The sequence below is a fragment of the Stegodyphus dumicola genome, chromosome 4 (assembly GCF_044657685.1).
Source record: "Stegodyphus dumicola isolate Sdum_Otavi_A_Nest chromosome 4, ASM4465768v1".
Taxonomy (NCBI): Eukaryota; Metazoa; Arthropoda; class Arachnida; order Araneae; family Eresidae; genus Stegodyphus; species Stegodyphus dumicola.
This window is the reverse complement of record NC_140771.1, coordinates 240,082,893-240,108,378: the sequence shown is the minus strand read 5'-3', so window position 1 is coordinate 240,108,378 and position 25,486 is coordinate 240,082,893. Positions and strand designations below refer to the sequence as shown.

At 37.0% G+C, this 25,486-nt stretch overlaps 1 long non-coding RNA gene across 1 annotated transcript in view; it reads right to left on the bottom strand.

Moving 5' to 3' along the window:
- Positions 1-2,324: 2,324 nt before the first annotated feature.
- LOC146997843 (uncharacterized) overlaps positions 2,325-25,486 on the bottom strand; it is a 98,822-nt gene continuing 75,660 nt past the window's right edge. Inside the window, exon 3 of the long non-coding RNA XR_015040552.1 lies at positions 2,325-2,380. This is a non-coding gene — a long non-coding RNA (uncharacterized LOC146997843). The remainder of the gene's footprint in view (positions 2,381-25,486) is intronic.

The window sequence follows — 25,486 nt, the reverse complement described above, 5'->3', positions numbered from 1 at the left end:
CTTTCTTTCTTTCCACCGACAGCGAGGCAGCCGGTCCACTGGGTAGTTAGCATATCGGCCAGGTAGCCCCGCTGACGGAAATAACTTGAACAAAAGACACACTTATAAATACATATTGTGCTCAAGACGACTGCTGGGGGCAGTGCAAACAAATGCTGCACGAAGACGATAGTGCATGATGGAAGAAGGGTGCATTGCGGGCGTGAAGAACAATTCCAGTTACATATTTACAGAGTAATGGATAGGTGGTTACAAATACTAAAAGTAATAAGAAGTAAAATACTAGAAAGTAAAACAATACATAAAATTAAAAAAAAAAGGCAAAACAGTGGAAACAATACATAAAATAAGGAAAAATACATAGTTCAAGGTTCATAATTCAAGGTTTACAGTTCAAGGAGATAAATATATACAGGGAATAAGAAAAGCCGAATAAGCTAACTTAAGATAAAATTAGTTCACTACAGGTACAGAGCATACAGGGGCTGTGCTGGTGACGAGGATGGTGGCTGAGAATTACTCCAGCCTGTCTGAGATTTTGCGTGCAATGTTTATGCAATCGCATGTGCGTTTCAATGCATTGCGATTTTTTGAAGTAGCTTCGGCCCATGCATGGATGTGGTTTGCTACTGGTTGCCTAAGATGATATTTGGAGGTCTCTCTGCAAGCGAACAGATAGTGGTCCGGATCTCCTACCATCCCGCATGAGAAATGCTCGTTTTTGCGTCGTCTGAAGCGGTGCAGGTAAGTCATGAAGGGACCATGTCCTGTTAGATACTGAGTGAAGTGAGATTATAATTAGTACTGGCAACATTAAGCGTACATGAAATTGGATGGAATCAAAAAGTGCTTTCGTTAAATACGGGGGAGCTCGTTATAATACAGGCTATAGCCGTTTAAAATAACATTAAGTACGTTGAGAATTCGATGGGATCAAAAAGTCTTTCGTTATATCTGGAAGTTCATTATAATTTAAGCTATAGCCATATAAAATAACATTAAGTGGGACCAGAAAGTTCTTTCGTTGTATCAGGAGGCCCGTTATAATTATCTCTGTAATCGTTTAAAATAAAATTCAGTGCATAAGAAACTGGATGGGAGCAAAAGCGCTTTCGTTATACCCGATGTATCGTTATAATCTAGGCTAAGGCAATTTAATATAACATTCAATGTATAAGAAACTGGATGAGACCAAAAAAAAAAAAAAAATTCTTCCGTTATTATTATAATCAGGTCTATAGCCGTATAAAATAAAATTATGTATTGGGAATTGGATGGGAATAATAAGTTTCTTCGTTATATCTGGGGGCTCTTTATAATCCAGGACGCGTAATGGCAAACCGCACATTGAGTTGATCAATGTTAACGAATTTCGTTTACTGCGCATGCTCAGTGGTGTACTGTTGGCGTGGCAGGAAATGCTGGCGACTAAGAATAAGCAACCGTTACATAAGCCTGTTCATCATGTAAGTCTTATCTACTATTTACAATTACAATACTACCGAAATTTATTTTTGCTTAATGCATTTGCTTCTGTTTCATTTCATTTTGGTTTATTTTGTTCATAAACATTATATTTAATATCAGTTATTTATAATAATTTCCTTGACTTTAATTCAGTAATTTAAACTGCGAACTGTTTACGCCCAGATAACAGAACCACACACCGTATTTATCTTCTTTTAAAATTGTACCAAAGTCGTAATTACGCCAAATTTTCTTTTGGGCATGCGCAGTATGCGAATTTCGTTCAACATTGATCAACTGAATGTGCAGTTTGCCATTATGCATCCGGGACCCCTATAGCGAGGTTTGAATGTATCTGACTCTATAGCGAGGTTTGACCCTTTGAGCATTATCAAAGAACAACACAGCTCTCAGTTGTTGAAGGCTAAACGTTTAGATAGCGATTATCCTAAGCCCATAAGCAGAGTATAATTTAAAAATTTATATTTCATATTAAGAAAATCTGTTTACTTGCTAGATCCTAGCTCAATGCCGCATTGGGGGTACACGTGTTCAAATAGTGTGCTAGAACCGTAAGTATGCATTTTTTGCTATTTCCCTAGATACGCATTTTGTATCTTTAATTTATTTATTTAGTTATTTTTATTTTTTATTTAGTTTATCTGAGAAAATTGCTGTTTAGCACTGAATTTTATTTCTTATGCACTGAATTTGAAATTTTTCGCATGAGAAACCTTTATGCGTTTTTTATGCTAACTAAGAATTTTATAGCATCGAGGTTTTAGCGGGGTGATGAAATAAATAGTATACGTTAAAAAATATTTCTATTATCTTAAACAAATTTTAATGAAATATACCAACTGTGACTTGGGATATCAAACTGGATGGTTCTTAAGGGTGTTTCGAAATTTCCCTGCAAGAATAAAAACATTTTTTAGGAAAGGAAACAATAAAATTCAATTTTATGATACCCATATAAACTATAAAAAGAATTCTTAGCCATAAAATAGTCATAAAATAGTCAGAAGTCGTCGTTACATGCCATAGTCGTCCTTGAGGGGAAAAAGTTGAAGTTTGATAGAGTATGATGACTGTATTTTTTTATTTGAATGAAATTTCAGTAGATTTATACCTGCATTTGTCTTACGTACTTGTGTTCGTTATCTGCGATATGATATACAATAGCGATATTTTCTTTTCCGAATCTTCACGGGAAACCCATTTGTAAAGAGTGGTTGAATATATTGAAAACAGATCTTCAAAAAGGATATTTTACATAAACATATTATTTGCATTGCCTTGTTTCTGAATTTCGGAATTTTCAACAGCATTATGTCTCTCATTTCAACTGACGCTATCGAAAATATACATGCAAGAGAAAATAATATAAGGCATACAAGTTACAGAAAATGGTTAAGAGAATAAAATACATTTTCTTACAGAGAAGGTAATCTTACGAGTGGATGCTTTATAAATACAAACTTTGACATACAGTACAGCTCCAATTATCCGAACTCCGACTATCCGCATCGCTGATTATCCGAATCGCTTTCAGAATTTTAGAATTTTTCAGAATCAGCTGAAGAAGACAAGGAAAAGGAGAAAAGGAAAAAGAACTCAAGAAAAGTTAAGCGAAAGTACGAGTAAAAGATGAGGATGACGTGCCGCTTGAGGAATTAAGAAACATTCTTTTGGAAATTCCTGGATGTTCAGAAGTTAGTACTGAGGATACAGCAGACCAGATGGTGTGTGATTCGTCAGCCCCTCTATTTCAAATTCTAAATGATGATGAACTTATCGAAAGTGTGAGAGAAAGATACCTTAATGTCGAAGTTGAAGCAGACGCGGAACCATCAGCTATTGAAGCGTTTGCCGGCCTTGAAACTGCGCGGTCTAGAGTTTCGAGCGCAGATAAAATGTTTATTGTTTTCGCACAGTGTTGCCATTGCTCGCTTTGAAATCGTTTAGTTTGTTAATCGAAAATTCGTTGAAGTATTACAAAATATGAAATCGATAATAAATGTCGATAATAATTTGGCGATTGGGTCCCCTAATCCCTAGTCGTCCCTTAAAAAGGGAGTATATGATATTTTTTTTTCTTTCTGCAACCCTTCGTGGTGTAACCAGTAGCATACTAGGCGCGTATTCGAGACGTCCAGATGGGTGTCCCAGCGATGCCTTCGTGGTGTAACAGTAACACACTCGGCGAGGGCATTGCTCATGTTTCGTGTCTCCTTACTTCAAAAATCCTAATGAATCTACGGTGGCGCCCAAACTAAAAATGTGGTAGATGATGATTCTTCACCACCAAGATTTGGCGATTGATTCCCCTAATCCCTAGTCATCCCTTAAAAGGGGAGTATATGATATTTTTTTTCTTTCTGCAACCCTTCGTGGTGTAACGGTACAACATTCGGCGCGTATTCTAGTTCCAGGAAGGGCACTGCTCATTTTTCGTATTTCCTACTTCAAGAATCCTAATAACTCTACACCACAACTGTCGAATTCGAACTAACATCGATGACGCATATATAATAATAAATCTAAAAAAACGTAACTAAGATTAACGACTAGGCAGTGGTTTTATATGCATGTAATCTTGAATACATTCATGAAGCAATATTGCCCAAACCAAACCTAAATAAACATTATTAACGCTGGAATTATCGCATCAAACCGAGTGATGATCGAGAGTGACCCCTCGAGTTACACCATCAAATCAAATCGTAACTCGAGAGTCATCCCACGAGTTACTGCACCGAAAGAAATGGTGACGGAGAGTTACCTTTCGAGTGCAAAGAACTGAATGCTAAATTTTCAGAATGAAAAAAATTTAAGTGAATTTGGAATGGGGAAAAAAATTATATATATATATATATATATATATATGATCTTTTTTGTTTTGCAGAACGGTAATACTCTAATAACTGGCTATTTGTAATGCTGCGTGAAAGATAAATTTCAATATTTTTTTAATAATTTTATTTGATAACAACCCTACTAAGCAGCTTGAATAAGAAATACCGAAATATTTAGTAGCGTAAAAAATGTATCATTCAAAATATAACGTTCACTAGACTGATACCGTTTATGAAAGACACCGCTAAGGGCGTTGAAAGCGTCAAAAGACATTCACAGAAAATAATCATAATTCCACCACGTTTTCAGCAAAATTAGTGGAAGTAAAAGTTGCTTAAGCTGATTTAATCTTAGAAAATACTGAAGTAAAATAATTCTACAGAGTAACTTACAGAGCGTATGGAGTACAGAGTATATATGTCTTATACAGCATATGTGAGTACAGAGTATACGTCTAAAAATTTATAATGTGAATTCGATATCTGCTTCTAATTGTCACAGCGTATTAACCCTTCCTCCTTTCTAAAACGTTTTAATAGGCGGAGACACACACCGGCTACAAATACATATGTAGTTTAAATAATAGCCAACAATTTTACAAACCAACCAACCATTGCTGACTCTAACCTAAGGGGCTGCTAATATTTTTTTTTTACACCATACACCGCTTTCACCACTGCTTGAAGCTCATTGCCCACTAAAATTTGAAAAGTAAACATTTTTAACCCAAAGGGGCAATTTGCTCAGAAGTGTTATTAATTTCGTTTTGGTATTTTGCGTTGGTTCATTATAAAGTGCGTTTCGCTTTTCAAATTCTTGACACCAAATATTAGAGCCCTGCATTATATTTAAAGAAATTAAACAATGAAGAACCGGAATGAATGTTTGTATGTTTCTCTTACTGTGAATTTTCAATTTTCAATAATGTAGTCCTCCACCCGAATATGGGCATCTGGAAACCGGAATTTAGAATGTGGAATTTGTTTTACTATCTATTTCATATTTTGTAAAAATTTAACGAATTTTTGATTAAAAAACCAGCGATTTCAAAGCGAGCAATGACAACGTTGTACAAAAAGTAAAACATTTTTATCTCCATCATGCGAAACTGTGTATCGGAAATTTTAAAGATATGCTCTTTTTAAATTATTTCGTGATATTACTTTTGAATTGAAGTTTATGTAGTTTAAGTGCGAAGAACATGATATTGTTACTTTATTTTCTCTCCTTTAGTACGTTCGTTACGTACGGGGTTCGTAAGGATTTGGAATGAATAACGACGACACTTGATAAAGTATCGAAACACACTTTATTTATCCAATATTAATCAGGACAGCTCCAAAGTCACATTTTACAGTCGTCGAAGATCTACTATGCACTCGCTGGAACAATCAGCGACACAGCCTTCAGATTATCAGGCTATAACGGTTGAGACAGCTTCACTGCAAAGCACCAGAGTAGAGCTCCCGACTCTGCTCGGTCGTTCTTGGAACTCCACGTACTCTCGAGACTCTCTACGCTACAACTCGCGATGCACTCGACGACACACAGAGCACAGCTCCCGAATCCTTGGTTCAGTCGTTCCCGAAGCTCAACACAGTCTACTCGACGATGCACTAACCACGATACAGTAAGAGACTCTTTCGGTGTACTCGACGACCCACTCGGCACTCGCTAACCGACTGGCAACTCGATCGACTCCGCACGGACTGACCAACTCTGCATACCAGCGGGGTTTATATAGCAGGGTTCGAGGATATTCTGGACTAAACCGGTAAGAATTCGTTCCAAAAGGTTCTCCATCCGTCCATGGCATATATCTAATTTTGTCGCCAAATGGGCGATTTCTCACCAAATGTGGCAACCCTGTCTTCCCTTGCCATTTTATGGTAACCCTAAACCTGCTTTGCGGGGAAGCTATCTTACCGCACCTGGACATTTCACAACAATATTTAATAAATAAAGGTAACAAACACACAAAAGGTTAAAAAAACGCCTCTTTGGGCATAATATCAGATCTGAAACCTTTTTTTCTTTTTTTAAATGGCTGGCGTTATTAGCTATTCTGGGCTTTTGCCTACTAAGGCCAGGATTGCTGGTCATTTTATAATGGAGGTATCTAATACGTCGGCCACCGTTTTAAATCCATGCCCTCTCCGGGATTCGAGCCCGGGCCTTCGGTATGGCAGTCGGCTCTCCTAACTACTATATCGTCTGCGCGGTTAAAAAAAGTTATACATTTATCTACTGTAGAAAAAGTGTAGGAAATATTTATAAATACTAAAAACAAAGAGTGTAAGAAATGTTGATACTACATCAAAAAAGTGTAGAAAATGTTGATAAATACCATAAAAGTAGTTTTTATAATCATAAAATAAAACTAAATGTTTAACAGATAAATAAAAAGCTGACTGCATTCCCTCCCTGAAACTACAAAATCCCTCTACCCCCGGCTGAGAACATCTACTCTAATCTATTCTTCAAAATATTATTTGCTTTGCCATCTTGTAAGATGATTATTTAACTTTTGCGTATTTTCCCAAATATGCATTTTTCTACGCTTAAACATACATAAGATTAAAAAAAATATATCGATATTACTTTGGTCGCGATCGACTTTTAGTGCTATCAAAAATTCAGTTGCAAAATATCGGGGGGGGGGCAAAGAATTTGATAGAATTATCAATTTTGTGTAGTGATGGTAAGTCTGTTTGTTCTTACATTTTTCCTTTTTAGAATCATCTTTATAAAGAGATAGATATTACAGTTTACAGTCAATAGCGATTGATATTTTGACCATTATTATACAATATGATCTGCGGTTATACTTCGTGCAATATTTTTTTCTTTTGTAAGTTTTCCCACTTTGACTTTTACTTTCTCTGTTTTAAAAAAAAGTTTTTTCGAAGTTACTGAAGCTTCACCCATTGATTTTGTTCTTCATGCAACAGTATTCTAAATGGATCCCGTTTAGGGAAATGATGATGGATCGAAAGTGGAGAGGAAGGATAATTTTGCTGTCTTGCGCAGAATATTCATCCCCTTCAGAGCTTCTATTTCAAGTAAATAACAAATAAAATGTTTAGTTCCACAAAAATTGAACATTCTTCGTTTATACGAGGGTCGATATTCATACTATTGTTGAACCCATTTTATCACGGCAACTATCAGATAACGACTTTGAATTTTTTCTTCGATGAATAATGGAAATATTTCTAAAACCGGAAGAATTTCTGACTTCCTTTGAAAGAGTAATCTTTGATACTGAGCTTTCAGTGGAAAACGTCTTGAAAGGCCAGGTTCGTTAAGAATTCGTATACAAAAATTTGACTTAAAATGTCGTGGGAAATCAAATGAAAAGCGAGGTTATTGGACTCGCGTTAGGTAGACAATACTTTAAATGAGTTAATAAATTAATTTTGTTGAATATTCATCTGCAGTTAGTCAATTAACTTATTTATTCATATTTATGATTGACATTAGAAGGAAAGTTATTAAGCAACAGCGTTTAGTTTTAAATATTAGAAATATCAAAACCCTGCGGAATTTAAAATTTCCGACAGATTTCGAAAAACAACTCGTATGGTAATGTATATTACTAAAGATAATTAATTACTTTTAGCAATATATATCATCACTACGAGTAATACATATTACTTCCTTTTTTATAAAATGGCTTGCTGTAACAGTGCCATGAGGTAAAACTGATGATTCGGGTATTTCTGTAATCAACAATCGCAAAATAAAACGCAGTTTGTTAAAAAATAAATGTTTCTATGAGATGTAAAAAAGATATGTTTCCAAAGTTCTGAGTTGAAATGGTTAACGGTTTTTTAGGTTTCGAGTTTTTGAATCTTAATTAAAAAAATTTTTTTAGCCCAAAGGGGCTGTAACCCAGAAGAGCTATTGGTCTCAAAACAGTATTTTGTGGCGTTTCACTATAAACGGCTGTATCGCTTTTTAAATTGTTGCCATCAAATATTACCGCTTGTATGATATTTAAACAAATTAAATCATGAAGAATCTATATAAACGTATGAATGGTTCTTGCACTGTTAAAAAACAACGGTAATTGCAGCCATCGAATTTTGAATAATGTGATCCTCCACCCGAACATGGAACTTAGAGGCCCAAAATTTGAATTTGGAATGTGTGTTATTATCTGTTTTACATTTTGTAAAATTTTAATGAATTTTTGATTAACAAACTCAACGATTTCAAAGCGAGCAATGGCAACACTGTACGGAAAAAACGTTTTTATCTCCAGCACGCGATATCGGAAGTTCTGAAGATATACTGTTTTTTAATATTTTGTGATATTTCTGTTAAATTGAAGTTATGAGGTTTAAATGCGAAGAACATGATTTTTAATAAATGAAGCTAACTCACAAAACGTTAAAAAAAAGTTCCCCTTGGGCGTCTTATAAGATCTGAACGCTTTCAAGATTTTCATTTTTATTTATTTATTTATTTATTATCATTTTTTTAAGATTGGGAGAATTTGACTATCGAATGTCTCATATCTATAATCTTCGTCCTCCTCCAGCAAGCAGGAACAATGTGCGCAGTGTGGCTCAATTTGATTGAAAAAGGCAATCTAAGTAATAGGAGAAACTTTTCTTTAAAGAACTTTCATTCTGTTTTTCTAAATTGGGAGTTAAGAATATTCCATGAATTATTTTTTTTATTTTAGATCTTCCTGTCATTTTCAAGTAGAAAAATTATTTACAAATTTACTTGAAAAATACAAGACTTGTCAACTGTTCTTTTGTTTTTTATTATTCAAATTCCATATGAGATAAAGGTAGATTTGACATGGATGAAAAACTTCTAATTTAATCTAATTAATAATATTGTCAGAGTGAAAGGAATTTAAAAAAAGGTTATAGAGTTTCGTATTCTCTGGCAACATAAACTAACGAGCTCTAGAAAGACTGTACAATGACACAGCCTAACTATACGAATAAATTGTGTTTGCGATAAAGTGCTTTAGACAATCAGTAAAAATTGACTAAGTAAAGAATAACATAACATTGGCAATAGCAGTGGTTCACAGCCGCTTCCGACGCTTAGATTTTAGAAGTTTATTTATATAGTTCTTGTATTAAATATTGAAACATAAGCATCAAATTTCGAAATTCAAAGTTCGGACTTCGAGGTGCACATGCTTGGGTGCAGCATTTAGTATGTTCAAAACTGAGTAGCATGTGTCACCGTCTTTCGACAACGTGACGAAAACACATTCGGATTGTTTGTTTCTTAGTAATAGAGAAAATATTGCAAGATGGATAAACTTTGTGTTGTTAGTTACAACTGCAACATATACTGGTGTGCAAAAATTAAGGACGAGACGGTTTTTTCAATATAACTTTGTACAAAAGCTTTCCAAATCAACACATTTAATACCGTAAGATCCCCAATACGTAAGGACATGAGTAATGTAAGCAACACTTACTAAAAGAGAAATCAGAGGGATAAAAAGAAGCTTTATTGAAAAAGTAGCATGGAGCGCAATGCGACTGAAGGCCGAAACATCCCTGTGATGGGTGTCCAGCAAGAAACATCCGGTCTTTAATAGGGGATATGATCTCCCCTGACTGCTAGGCAGGTTTCACAGCGTCTGCCCATGCTGAGAATGAGGGTGTCAATGAGTTGTTGAGGCATTGCTGCCCATTCGTCTTGCAGCGCCAATCGAAGCTTCGGAATCGTTACTGGTGGTAAGGTACGAGCTGCCAAGCGTCTGCCTAGAAAATCCCATACATGCTCGATGGGATTGAGATCCGGAGATCGTGCCGGCCAATCCATACGTTCAATATCCTCACTCTCTAAGAGCAGCTACTGTGCAATGACATGGTGCATTGTCGTCCATGAAAAGGAACTGCGGACCCATAGCGCCTCTAAAAAGACGCACCTATGGAAGAAGAATCTCGTTACAATAACGGGTCCCGTTGACTGAACTTGCGTCGAAGATGTGAAGGTCTGTACGACTACCAAGCATGATGCCTCCCCAAACGAGAACACCGCCACCTCCATACCTGTCCCTTTCAATGATGTTCGAGGGATGCTTGCGGCTTCCCCGCTCTCTCCAAATGAGTATGCGATGAGAATCGCTACTCAGACTGAATCTGCTCTCATCTGTAAAGAGTACTCGTCCCCATTCATTGTCTCTCCAATTCCGGTGTTCCCGGTACCACAGAGAACGCCTTCTCCAATGGGCAGGCGTTAGAGGTACACACCCTACAGGGCGTCGTGCAAACAGACCACCACCGTGCAGTCTTCTGGCCACGGCAAAACGCGATATCGGTCGTCCAGTCGCCTGTGTCGTGTGTCTAACGATTTCTCCTACTGTCTGCCGCCTGCTTCTTCTGGCCTGTAAGGCAATATACCGGTCATCTGCGGGTGTGGTTCCTCGTGGACGACCACTACTAAACCCCCGGATAGCTGTTTCTGTATTTTGAAATTGTCTCCAAACTCGTGAAACGATGCTGTGAGCAATTCCGAACTCTGCAGCCACACTTGTCACACTGCGGCCTTCCTCCAACTTCCCAATGATTCGACCTCGGGTAAATGCATCCAGATGTCGTCTAACAGATTGATTATTCACCATTTCTCGCTGAGGCAGCAACTCGGTGTGATTTTAACTGCCATACGGCGTGCAATCCCTTTGCCAGAAATACTGATATTACACCGACAACATGCTTTATACTACTCAGACACTCCCCCATTACGTCTACCTGCATATCTGCGCATGTGCTACCGTACATCACCTTACTTAATCTTTCTGTCCGATCTGCCTCTTCGTTCAGCTGATACGATAATTTTTCGACTTCTTCCTTAATGTTTGCACACCAGTGTAAATTTCTTTGTACATGTGTTTTGGAGGAGGATAATTGTACTCCCTCGAAGTTGGGAAGGACTGGATTTTCGGAACAGACCATTTTTATGGGAGGAGACCTAGGGTTCGATGTGGACCTTCTGAAAGTGGGTGCAACTACCGGGGCAGTGACACGCACTACATAGTCTCTCCTGTCCTTATCCGACATAGGACCTTTCGTTGCCCTCGCTGGTAACCAGGCTCGCCTGGGTTGATTATTTCGAATACCATCCCTGGGGGGTCGACTGGGTTGGAATTTCCGGAACCGACCATTTTATGGAAGAAGACCCGGGGTTCTGTCCAGTAAATTGGCTAGACCAATGTCTAGACAGCCTCGACTTCTGGGGTAAATAAACAATCTTTGCAGGACTAGAACCTATCGTTTATTCGGCGATAGGTTCAGGCTTGGACGGTACTGGTATCGTCTTGTCTGCCCCTTGGTTGTGGGAACGTTACATTGTCAGATATCGCAGGCTGTTCGAGGGGGATTGGTTCCCCTTGGTCAGTACTTGGGAACGGGCGGTGTCTGACTTTGTGAAGTCCCCCTGGGTTGACCAAGGACATTGGCGCCCTCTCGGAGAGCCTCTGAAGGTTGAGGCATTACTAAACCGTGTAAGGCGGCTTCGAGCTTGCCCTTCTCCGGTGTGGACAGTCGACCTGTGAAGACCACGCTGCGTTGCGCTCCTGCTATTTTTCGATTTTTCAAGTGGAAGTTTCACAGTGCGAAGTGCGTGTGATAAATCAAATTGTGCGTGAATGTGAGCTGAATCCAAGGATAGATCGCATTAGTATGTGTGCATCGTAGTTTTCAAAAAATTTGTGAAAAAGTGTGTTCAATAATTTTGTTCACCTCATATGCCGTCCTTGTAACGGAAGGGTGCCGCCCGGCCACCACGTGGTTGCCGTACTAGGCTTAGGAAGTTCGTCGAAAAATAAGTCCAGAAATCTGTGATTTCTTTTCAAAATCAATATCTTCGTAATTAATGCACTTAGGATTACCGGGTTTTCGGCAAATTGGTAAGTTCTTCATATACTATTATATTATATTTTCAATATGGCTATAACTGCATTATCTTCGATATTAGTATTTTAAGACTAACCTTTTCTGGAACCTAGCTAAAATCTGGACCCAAATAAACTTAATTTGCTAATTGCTCTCTGAAACTTTATAAAATATGCTAGTAACACCAAAGGGTCTGTTCATTGGGCTCGGAATACTAGTTTAAACATGATACTTGATTTTGTCGAAACGTTGTGAATTTCGACACAACTCCTTCACGTCGTCGAGTGCAATTTCGACAAACTCCTTACAGTGTATTCTCCATAGTTTTTAAGACTGTTTACTGTTATTTTAACTGTGTTATATCTTTCTGAGCCTTTTCTGTGTGCCTTTACATATCGTATACATATTTTTGATTGATTATATATTATTATATAATAATATATTATTTCTCTGTTTATATTGAACATTCATTATGTTTTACTGATATAAAGCATATTAACGTCGTTTGTAATTATATTATAACAGTCTGTTTCTTATGGGAAATTAATTACCTAGTGTGAGCTTATGTAATATTCACGCATCGCTATGCCTCAACAATCAGTTTCGTTTACGGATGACCCAGTGAATGACAACTTTGATCCTACTGCATTGCTTGCAACTGATAACAATTATAGTGACAAAGTTAATTTGTTATATACGATCATATTCGTGCCATTGCAACTCTCTATCGAGGAGGAAAGTATACACTTCCTTTCGAACCACGAGAAAAATTGCTCCATTCATTGGATGCGTTACGGCAATTGGCTCTTCAGGGCCCGGATTACATCCCGAAACCAGCCACAGTTGAGGCTGAGGTAAATACATCAACAGTGGTCTGCTATGAAGTTATTCATAACCCACCTATTATTTCATCTCTGCAGCAAGTTCCTTTAGTTCCAAATCCCTCTGCTTTGCCTTCTCCAGCTCCTGGACACTCTTACGCATCTGCATTACAGCAATCCCTTCCACCAGCTCTTACACCTACTTTACTAATATATCCAAAAGAGAACACAACTAGCAGGAAGCTTAGAGATAAACTTTCCCAGGAATTTCCTTTGCCGAAACTTGGAGTCCAAGTTAAACGGATCAAACCTATCCAACGGGGTGGACTGGCGGTGGTCTGCCAGTCGGAAGAAGATCGGAAAAAATTAGCAGCTACTTTAACGTCTGATCACGCAGCTACATTTGTTAACGTAAAGAATCCCACAACAAAAAAACCCCTTATTGCAATTCATAATTTATCCCCAGATCTGACACAGGAGGATTTACAGCTTACCATACAAGAAGACTTTGGCCTCACTAGTGACGAAATTAAACTTATATTTCGTCTAAAGCAGCGACGCAATGTCAAGTGGGTTGCCGAGTGCAGCCCAAGGGCATATCAAACCTTCATGTGCAACCCTCGCATCTACATCGGCTGGCAAAGCCACCTTATCACTGAGCACTTTAATGTCAAAAGATGTTTCAAGTGCCAACGTTTTGGGCACCTGCAAAAAGACTGCCGCAGCGTCCACTATTGCGCATTGTGTGCTGGACAACACGATACCAAGGACTGTTCGGCCGATGCCGATACAGCAGCATGCATCAATTGCATCGATTATAACAACGGCAGCAGATATCAAGTCCCGATTGACCACGCAGCAAACTCCAACACCTGTTACTGCTACCAAAGTAATATTGACAGAATCCGAAGCATCACCACCTATGAGTAGAGATGCCCAGTATAATGTTTCATGTAATTCTATTCCTAACATCAAATTCTTGCAAATTAATCTTCAGAAAGCTCAAGTTGCAACTGCCCAGGCAATAGAGTTTGCGTTAAGCAACAAAATTGATTTTCTTCTCGTTCAAGAGCCATATACTAGACATGGCAAAATGGTTGGTTTTCCTTTATTATGGACTGTATATCATCGAGAAAATTCAGAAGATCCTCCACGCTCAGCAATAATTAATTGTAACCCTCAATTCTCTCCATCAATTATTACTATTACTAAAGATCAAGTAGCACTTTTATTAGAATTAGAAAATTTTACTATAGCATTATTTTCGATCTACTCCAGTCCCTCAGATGATATCAGCACTACAGTCTCTTTCCTGGAACACTATACAAGAGTTCTTGGTAATAAACATCAGATTATCAGCGGCGCTTTTAACGCTCACTCTGTTGCTTGGGGCTATCGAACAACAGACCCCAAAGGCCGTCTGTTAGAAGACTTCTTATCTTCTAAAAATTATGTATTACTCAATGCCACGAATACAATTCCTACTTTCGACAGACTATATGCTGTGGGTTGGCCGGACCTGACCTTTACATCCGCCAATACCTCTCACTTAACAAGTAATTGGACGGTCAGAGATGAGATTTCATTATCTGACCATAAATATATCACTTTTGAAGTAACACAACATAGTTCTTTACCTATCTTACCTCGTTATAATCTTCCTGGCAGGAAAATTAATCAGTTTAGTCGAAAAGTTCGTGGAACTCTTAATCGTCTTCGTCACCAAATCAACTCTTTAACCATATCTGAAGATATTGAACGTTTTTCAGAGTCCTTAATGCAAAATCTTCAAGATATTTGTCACGAAATACTTCCAAAGCGAACTACCAAGCAGCTCCATACTTTACATTGGTGGAACTCTGATCTTCGCATACAGCAGCGGAAGTGTCGTGCGCTTAGGCGACGATTAAAATCTGAACGACGCAATGGAATAACATCTAATACTCTTCAAGTTTTTCAAAGAGAGCGTGCTCTGTATAAACGGATGATTATGCAGAGCAAAATAGAAGCTTGGAGAAAATACTGCACATCAAATAGAGAAATATTTGGCTTACCCTATAAGATCGCTCGAGATAAGCTTTTCCAGCCTGCATCAACGTATCTTTCAGAATCATCACTTGCTGGGTCTAGCCCAATAGAAAATACTATTAATGATATTCTAGCATCAGTTCTTCCTCAGGATGATATTACAGATGACTCCCCAGAGCACTTGTCAATTAGGCAGCAAACTTCTATTCCTAACACAGAGGATGATCCACAGATTACAGTTACAGAAATTAAAACCACTCTTCGAAGTATTCCAAAAAAACGGGCCCCAGGCCCCGACGGGATTGACTATTCTATAATTCGTGTAATCATTAATTCCCACATCTTCTTCTTCTGTGATTATTTTAATAAGTTATTTCTTAATGGTGTATTTCCTTGTATCTTCAAAGCTGGAAGAGTGGTTCTTTTTCTCAAAAAAGGCAAAGATCCGCAATTATCCACATCTTATCGACCTATATGTCTATTATCTGCTCTGGGGAAAGTTTATGAAAGAATTATTGTCTACCGTTTAAAACATTATCTTCACAAAATTCACTTTTTAAGTGATCACCAATATGGCTTTAGACCAGGTAGGTCTACCCTACAAGTATTATCAAAAATTACAGAAGATATACATCGTAATCGCAACAATGGTCACCACAGTACTTTCATCAGTATAGATCTTAAGAATGCTTTTGACTCACTGTGGTGGCCTGCAATACTGGAGGCACTTCGACAAGCTGATTGTCCTCAGAATTTATTTATTGCATTTCAAAGTTACTTGTCGGAAAGAAAAAATATCTACTCCACTAATCATGGCATTATTACAAGACAACAAAACAGAGGCTGTCCGCAGGGTTCTTGTGCTGGCCCTGATTTATGGAATATAACATTTAATTCTGTTATTGCCGCAAACTGGCCAGCACATACCCGGGCATATGCGTATGCAGATGATACAGTTTTTATCATTCAAGGACGAACTCGAGAAGAGTTGCAAAGAAATGCTATTGAAACCTGTGATCTCTTTTATAACTTATGTTCTAGAATTAAATTAACAATTTCCGAACCAAAATCTTAAATTTTATTAATCCCTAAAAAAGGAGGATCTTTGGTTCGACGGCCTCGAATCACCATTCATGGTACACGTATACCTATCAAACCGCAGCTCAAATTTCTCGGCGTTATCTTTGACGAGAAACTGAACTGGATGCCGCATGTTTTGGAACTAAAGAGACGAACTGTTATAATTGCATGTAAATTGCGTCAAATGCAGGGTCGTGGATGGGGAATTAGTCCCTATATACAAAAGGTTCTTTATCTCACCGTTATCGAGAGAATGGTCACCTATGCGGCTGCTATATGGGCTGAACCCATGCAGGGTCGCAAAGTGCGCCACTTGCAAAGTCTCCAGCGTCAATTTGCCTTACAGATAACTAGGGCGTTTCGTACTACCTCATCCAGTGCATTAAATGTCATGGCGGGACTGATCCCTCTTCATCTACGTATTCTGCAGGAAGCAGCAATACAATCCGTCAAGGTTTTGAAAAAACCTTTCATCCTATTTGATGAACTTTTCACACCATTGCACTATGAACAACCCTCATAACATTTGGATGTGCATCCAGTCCTTCAAGGAACAGGACTTCGGATTTTCCTTAAGGACGTAACACTGCCACCTATCCCAAGCATTCAATATTACACTGATGGATCTAAAATAGATCAACAGACAGGCTGTGCCCTTGTAGCCTTTCATACTGGTCAGTCAATTTATCAGTGGCTGGGTCATCTCCATGGAAATAATAGTGTATTTCAAGCGGAGGCCCTAGCCATTCTCAAAGCAGTTCAACACTGTAAAACAAGTGGTGCTATGGAGGCAATAATTATCACTGATAGTCTTTCGTCGCTTCAAGCGATTCAAAACCCCAGACATTCTTCTTCGCTTATCTCGGACATCCAATGTGAACTTCGTAATCAAGTGGGAAATAAAATCACGCTAGCTTGGACTAAGGGCCATGCTGGGGATCACGGTAATACTTTGGCAGATAAGTTAGCCAAATCAGCTGCCGAAAATACCGATGCCGAGGCTGAAGAAGTGATTCTTAAGTGGCCAACATCTCACTTAAAACGAGCTCTTCTTTTAAAAGTTATATCCCAATGGCAACTAGAATGGGATACTGATGAAACCGGTCGACGAACGTACAATCATATTACGTATGTGGATCAATGTCGTCAGATAACAAATCATCAACTAGTAAGATATATCTCGGGGCATGGTCCATTTCCAAGCTACTTTTACAAGCATGGAATTGCAAATAGTGAATATTGTGTCTGCGGAACTCTAGGCATACCTGAACATTATATTACTACATGCCCGTTAACGGAGGAATTTCACATTCCTTTCCCTGTGAATAATCAACTAGCATTTAGTAAATTTTTAATTAAGCAGAAGTACCTTATCAGAAAACTCTCAAAAATTATGGACATTCTCCACAGTTATGGATCTGATCTATGTCAGGTTGTCTAATGTTAATGGTTTTGTCCTGTTTTCATAATGCAACTCTATTCTTGTACACTCCAGTTGCATTCTTGTCTGTTTACATAGTGTTTTCATAATACAATTGTATTTTTGTACACTCCAGTTGCATTCTTGTCTATTTACATATTAAAACTATATTCTTTCTTTTTAATAGTCCCAGTATTGTTACGAATATTATTAAAAATTGTATTGTATTTTAAATGCACTATAAGATATTGCACAATAAGTATTATACTCGCAACCTCAAACTATAGATATGGTATTACTATCTTACTGAATTACAAGCTACATATTAAGTATTCTAATCTGGTTATATATCAAAAATATTGTATCGAGCATTGTAATAACTGGTAGTTATGTAATATTATGTTGAGTTATAAGCTCTACCCTAAGAATATGTGATGCAACATATTGAAATTATGAACATCGTATCGCTATGTATGCTTTAGTATGGAACTGTAAATTAAATTCTTTGCAATACAGAAACTGGATTATTAGCTGGATTATTAGCATAACGTTATAAGTAGTCTTGATTCAACTTGGCATTAACTATTTTATTGAATTACATGCAGAATTTTAGACTTTAGATTTTAGATATTGGTATAACTATATTGTTGCATTGTATCGCATATTGCACAGAATTAATAATATTGAATCGATCATAGGTATTTTTATACATTGCATTTGTATATTTATACTGTTGCTAAATATGTCTTTTTATCCTCAGTATTGTACTGAAGTGTTGCTCTTGTGTATTGTATACAAAGTATTGCATTTAATTCGCTTTAGTTATTAAGAACATTGCCTTATAGGCATCATACTATTAAGAATATATATATTGCACTTCTTTTTATACCCTGAGATACGTACTGAATTAAATATTGTATTAATTATTTTACTGAACTAGCAATTGTGTTAAAATACTGTATGAAAGTTAAAGTAGTATTTTGGTCTCTTTTTGCTTTAAATATTCCATTAAATTATAAATAGTATCATAGACGTAGCTTATCGATTTTATACTGTATATGATGTCTTGTATTGCATATTGCATAGAATTATTACCAATTACTTGACAATATGTATTTTTCTACATTGCATTTGTCTATATACTGTCACATACTCTATTTATTTACTCTTAGTATTGTATTGTACCTATTGTTGTATCTTGTATACTAACCCTGTAAGCATGTTAATTTACCTATTGTATCACATATCTTACGTATTTGCAGTACATTATATTATATCGTATAACCGTATTGTATAATATATATATTAAATTGTGAGCTTCGTATGGATATGTTTAATCTTATATGAAATTGCAATGTTGTGAGCATCGTATACATAATAAAATTGCACTATAAGTCCCCTGCAATACAGGAAATGTGTAGTTGGTATCGTAATATAAATAATGTATCATTCATTTTGCATTAACTTTTGTAATTGAATGATATAGCATCCATTATCTTACGTATTAGTTGTAAATCATATTGTACTGTATACTGTATTATATAATATATACATTAAATTGTGAGCATAGTACAGATATGTATCATCTTGTATAAAATTGAATTATAAGTTCCCTGCAATACAGTACTGTGTAATATATATTAAATTGTGAGCATCGTATAGATATGCGTCATATAAAATTGCACTAATATAGGAAATATACAGTTGGTATAGTAATATAAATAGTGTTTTATTAACTTTGCATTAACTATTGTATTGAACAATATGGCTTATTGATCTTATATTGAATTATCAATCTTGTCTTGCATCTCGTACAGAATCATTAGTATCGTTTTACCTTGTATTGGTATATATCTGTATATGTGTATGTATGTATATATGTGTGTATGCGTGTATATATAGTTGTATAATGTATCCTCTTTACCTTGCATTGGTATTTATATAGTTGCATACTGTATTTATGTATTGTATCCTTGCTTTGTACACTAACTATTGTATTGAACTTACCATCAGTATTAAGATCATTACATCATCGATATCATACTATCAGCATTATTATCAGCCTAGTATGTAGCAGCAGTAGCAGTTTTGTAATATTTAGCATTGTATCAGTTTGTAGTACTGTTTGTAAGTATTCTAGTAGTAGTTTTGTAGTATTGTAGTATGTAGCAGTAGTAGTTTTGTAATGGTGTTTACTCCTTTGGTTTTCTATTGTTATCGCTATCTGTATGTGTTTTGTTCTAATTATGTCCATGTGATTCTAGTATTTATTCAAAACTGGCACTTGCACTTTTATAATCTTATGCTTTGTCAAAACTTCAAATGTACCCTTTATTTATCTATTTATTTTATTTTTTTTGAGCCCTTGTCTGGCCATGTATTTGTTGAACTTTGACTCAATAAATACTAGGCCCGGGCGGTTGGTGTGAACATGCTTCTGGGGGCTTCTTTGGTCTTTTGGACTGCCACCTGGATGGCCTGGTCGCTTGATTTCGGTGTATGGTGCGAGGCGCCTGTGTGGCCCATCTGGCTCAAGATAGAGGTGGACGTGTTGCATATGCCAATTAACCATTACGGTAAAGGGATGGTGCACACGTCCCCCGTCAACTATCAACTATCAACTATCTGTACATGTGTTTTAATCTTTTAATTTTAGGTCTGTGTGCACTCTAATATACAAGGTATACTTGCTGTTTGCAATTGAAGGAAACGGAGCCCTCTAAGATCCATAGATCAAATGCGTGTCACTGGTAATGATGATTTATTCCAGCAGAACGCTTTTATATACCGCTGAACAAAGCTCTGTGCCACCTCAACGCATCCTTTCTGAACTCACATTCCATTACAAAGTCTGCTTATTTCTATCCCCTCTATCTGCTTTTATATTTTTGCCATATAGTTTGGAATGAGCCTATATTTCTCCGAAATAGAATATTTGATTTTGTCAAACTATCCAGGTCTAAAGCTTCACAGATTTTTGATTTTGATTCAAATCTTTCGCCTGATGGAAGACGGGGTTCCGCATTCCGTCTTCCGTCAGCATTTCGATTGGATCAAGAGATTTTAAGAGCTGCTATTTTGCAAAGGCGTTGCAGTTACAAATATCCATGCTTTGGGAGCTATGTGAATTTTGAACAAACAAGGCATCCATCAACACGCACCTATCACATACTATACGAAGCACTGAACATTTTTCAACAAGACTCGTCATTAACTACAATAGTCTGAAAAACTTAAGAAACTTTTTTGATTTTGGCCGCGACTAAATTGCACAAAAATCAACTGAAAGACACGAAGTTCATATGACGGAGGTATAATATGCTACTTAAAGGATTAGGAAAATACAGTGGCAAAAGAAATGCATACGGTATAGAATGAAAGAAAAAGACTTTATGGAAAAAATGAAGTTGGTACAAAAACCTACCTGGCAAAGAGGAAGAACAGCCAGCCAAAGAAGCCTTAGTAAGGGATATGATCTCCTCTAACTGCAATGGTTGAGTGGCACTGTTTGTCGATACTCATCACCAGATTACCTAACAGTTCTTGGGATAAGAACTTCAAAAAGCATCTGTTTCAGTTGTCTAGTGTTCTCTGGAGTATTTTGCTTCCAGGCGTCTCCATTTCTCACACATGTTCAGTGGAATTTAAATTAGAGGAGCACCTCTGATCAATCCATTCTGGGGATATCTTTTCTTTCCAGGAGCTCTTCAATGGCATGACTCCTAAGTGATCCTCTCCACAAATGTGGTGCCCCATCCCAAAATGCCTCCCCAATACAAATACGCCAGATTTACCCCAATCCTGATGTTTGCGGGATGAAATAACGTCCTCATCTCTCTCCATATCAACTAACGGAGATAATAGTTTTTCAGACTAAAATGACTCTCATCTGTAAGGAAGACGTGACTCCATTGATGAGTTGTCCAGTCGCTGTGTTCTCTACACACTGTAAACGGTGCCGCTAATTAGCTGCGATATTTAGTGTACAGCATTTAAGACGGCGGGCAAACAGGCCATCTTGATGAAGTCGTCTCACTACAGTAAAGCGGGACACTTGCCGTCTGGTTGGCCGTGCGGAACTGCTGAGCAATGTTGCCCGCTGTCTGGTTTCGATCACTTGCTTGCACAGCGATATATCGGTCTTCGGTCACCGGTGGGACCTTGGCCGAACAACACCCGCCTTCCTTTATAGCTGTACCTGTCGTCTGGAAGCTTTCCTAGTTTGTAAATCAGCACTTTTATCAGTTCCAAATAGACGTCAAACTACGCCCCTCTTCAATCTCGCTAATCTAGATTTAACGGACTCCTGATGTTTTCTTGCTGCCTTGCCTCCTGATGTTTTCTTGCCTGCACTTGCAGAAGAATGCCTGGAAATGTGCTTTCCTTTCTCTTTTTTACTTCCTTGTTCGAAGTAAAAAGGAAGTATTGTAATCGCGAAAAGTTTCAGACAGCATATTTCAAGGAAAACATCCATTTTAACCACTATCGAATGCAATTTAACGATGTTTTTGCGTGATATCTGTACGTAAGGACAGAATAAAATACTCTTTTCCTTCAAAAAAATTCTAAAACTGCTTTAAAATGAATTCTGAAGAGAATTTTTCGTGGCGTCTGTACGAACGTATGTACGTACGTGCGTACGTACGTACGTATCTCGCATAACTCAAAAACGAGTAGCCTCAGAACGTTGAAATTTTGTATATAGAACTGCTATATAACATGTAGATGTGCACCTCGTATTTTGGTTGCAATCGGCCGCGCCAAACGTATATAAATATATTTATACATATATCCACTCTGTTACCCGGCTCAGTGATATCACTTTCTTTACTCTTGTATGTTTGTAAATTGTACATTTTTTGCTTTACAAATGATTGTATTATGTTGTTTTTATCTTCCGGTTAAGGTTTTTATGCCTTTAGTAAATCTGTACGCAATATTTTTGGAATTATCAACAATTTTAAAGTTGTCTAAGTGTCGCTAAGCCTTTTTTTTTTATGGCGGCCATTGATGTTTACGTTTGAAACAGGAGACTAGTGGATTTGTTGCCAATCTAGAGAAACTTAGTTTCGCAACAACAAAGATGACACATTCATTTATTATCGCCAATTAAATCATGCTTAATTCTTTCTGAATTTTTTTCGAGGAAATAAGCGTTTAAGATTTACTTCGTAATTTTTAATATAGATATTTTGAGTTTTTATGTATTTTTACCTTCTCGCGAAGTGAGAACTGAATTAATTAAATGAGAAATACTCAATCGTCTGTGAAAAACTGCTTCTTTTTTGTTTTGTTTGCTTAATTTCTTTTATACATCATTCTAGCTTTATTACAGTATTTGAATAGAACATGTGGCAACGATTAGATAATTCTGTTCTTTAAATGATATAAATTTTGTGCATTATGAGTTATAATATGAACAAAATATATACGTTAACTGTTATATAATTATTAATACTGTTAAGTGAATCTAGCGCCGGAGTGTCGCTATGGTAAACAAATACTAGAGTGAATTTTAAAGAATGCATTTATTCTATTGTGGTTTATGCGCTGTCGGCGAAGTAGATTTAATTCAATCCAATAAGTTTAAATGAAATGCAAGAAAAAATGCGTATAATTTAATATTCCGTACAAGGAAGTCATGTGGTGTACACATCGGTTTTTTTTTTTTAAGTTGCCTTGCACTGAACGGGCTGACATCTGTCATCTTGCGTGCTCTGCAAACATGGTATATTTGCATTTGTAGGACTTGAGGTTGTTTTCATTGTACTGAATGCAAAATAAATTTGTTGCTCGAGTTTGCATTACAAATCTTTACAAACATTAACACATTGTTTAGTAAAATGCTAAATGTTTTAAACAGTTGGCGTGAAACTCGGAAAATCTGAAGAACCGGTAATTCCAGAAGGTCTAAATAAGTGCAAATCTGGAATATTCCACCTTAATAAAAGTCGTATAATTGCTTAGCTTATATTACAAAGGAAAAGATAATTTTTGAATTAATAAATTTTATCACCTCTGATGCTTCTCAAGTTCATTCATAATATTGTGTTTGGCTTATATTATCCGAAACTTTTGTAAGGACTATCATAATATGAAAGTTAATTGAAATGATATTTTATTACGAAAATCGACATCTTATTACCGACTAGAGACATTCGCTACCTATTTATTTAACGATTGTTTATACACTGTAACTTGCGAACGTTACTATGCATGATTATTTGACAAAATCATTATATTTCAGTAAAAGTATTGTAATTAGTGAGATATCGCTGGTAATTCAGATTGCCGAAAGCACTTTGTAGAGAAAATATTGTTAGAGGTACATTACATGTATGCTTTCGGTAATGATTCATTGGAAGTAATTGATCTCTTCAGGCGGAATGTATTCTAAACAAACGATATTATTGGAGTTAATTGCGACCAGAGTAAATAGTATTTGCATGGGCGAGGAAAATAACGGTTCTTTGTTTCCCCTGCGTTTATTGTATGCACAAGACTAATAAAAAGCAAGTTAAAAATAACTTTCCTTTCAAATTATTTGCAAATAATTGCAAAGTCTTCAAGTTATAAATATTCTATTCAGAACTACATATCTTCTGATATGCGAGAACAAAAGATTAACAACGATTCTTGAAATAAAATATCTGTTGCAGACTCCTACACAAGACTTCCTTGTACGACCTATTAAATTATACACACTTTTTGATGCACTTTATTTAAACTTATTTCCTCCAATTTCATTAGAGATACATTTCTCATTCAATTAATTCGGTTCTCACTTCGCGGCAAACAAAAGTGCATAAAAACTCAAACATTTTAATTGTCCGAGTTGTCTGACAGTAACATCAGAGAAAGTCCACGAAATTTAACGTGGCGCCTGTCGTTGGCAAGAGCGTTGAGCACTATACAGTTGACATTACGACTTTTCGGAGCACCGCCCCCCAAATTTGATGGAGAGCACTCCGGGGGACGGGTCCAAGGATCTCTTTCCACACGGGTCGGAGGATCTCTCTCCACTCTTCCCCTACGACAACCTCACGAGAGGAATTTCAGTTATATTTAGAGTGCTCCCATGCCGCACAGTCACTATACATTTACAAATATCTATGCCTTCTTTGGGATTCGAGCCCGGGCCCTTCGGTACGGCAATCAGCATCGTTAATCACGATTCTGGTTGGGCGGCTAATCTAATAAGCAGTATAACAAGGACGCATTTTTCATTCTACTTAATATTTTAAAGTTCCTCAAGGTAGATTTCACTTTTATTTTATTTGAAACTGATTTTCACAGATCAGCTTCACAGTCATACTTCCAGTATTTTAAAAGAACTAGTTTAAAAATATCCTGTAATTAGGTGAGCATTTTTCGTATGAGAGACATTTTTCGAAATAGCAGATAATTATTACATGAAGGTTAAAAAGAATTTTTTTCACTTCACTTTAAATATAATGAGATTCATTACTTAGAGATTTCGCATTTCAGATTAGAAGCATGTAATTTAAAAATGTTAAGTCAAGGTGCGGTGGGGTAGCTTCCCAGCAAAGCAGTTTTAGGGCTGCCATAAAATGACAAGAGAATGCAGGATTGCCACATTTGGCGAGAAATTGCCCATTTGGCGACAAAATTAGAGATATGCCATGGACGGATGGAGAACCTTCTGGAACGAATTCTTACCGGTTTAGTCCAGAATGTTCTCGAACACAAGCCAAAAGCTATATAAACCCTGCTGGTATGCGGAGTCAGTTAATGCGGAGTTGGTCAGTCCGTGCGGAGTCGATCGAGTTACCATTCGCTTAGCGAGTGCCTAGTGGGTCGTCGAGTGCGCCGAAAGTGTCTCTTAGTGTATCGCGGTTAGTGCATCGTCGAGTAAAGTGTGTTGAGCTCCGGGAACGACTGAACCGAGGAGTCGGGAGCTGTACTCTAGTGCA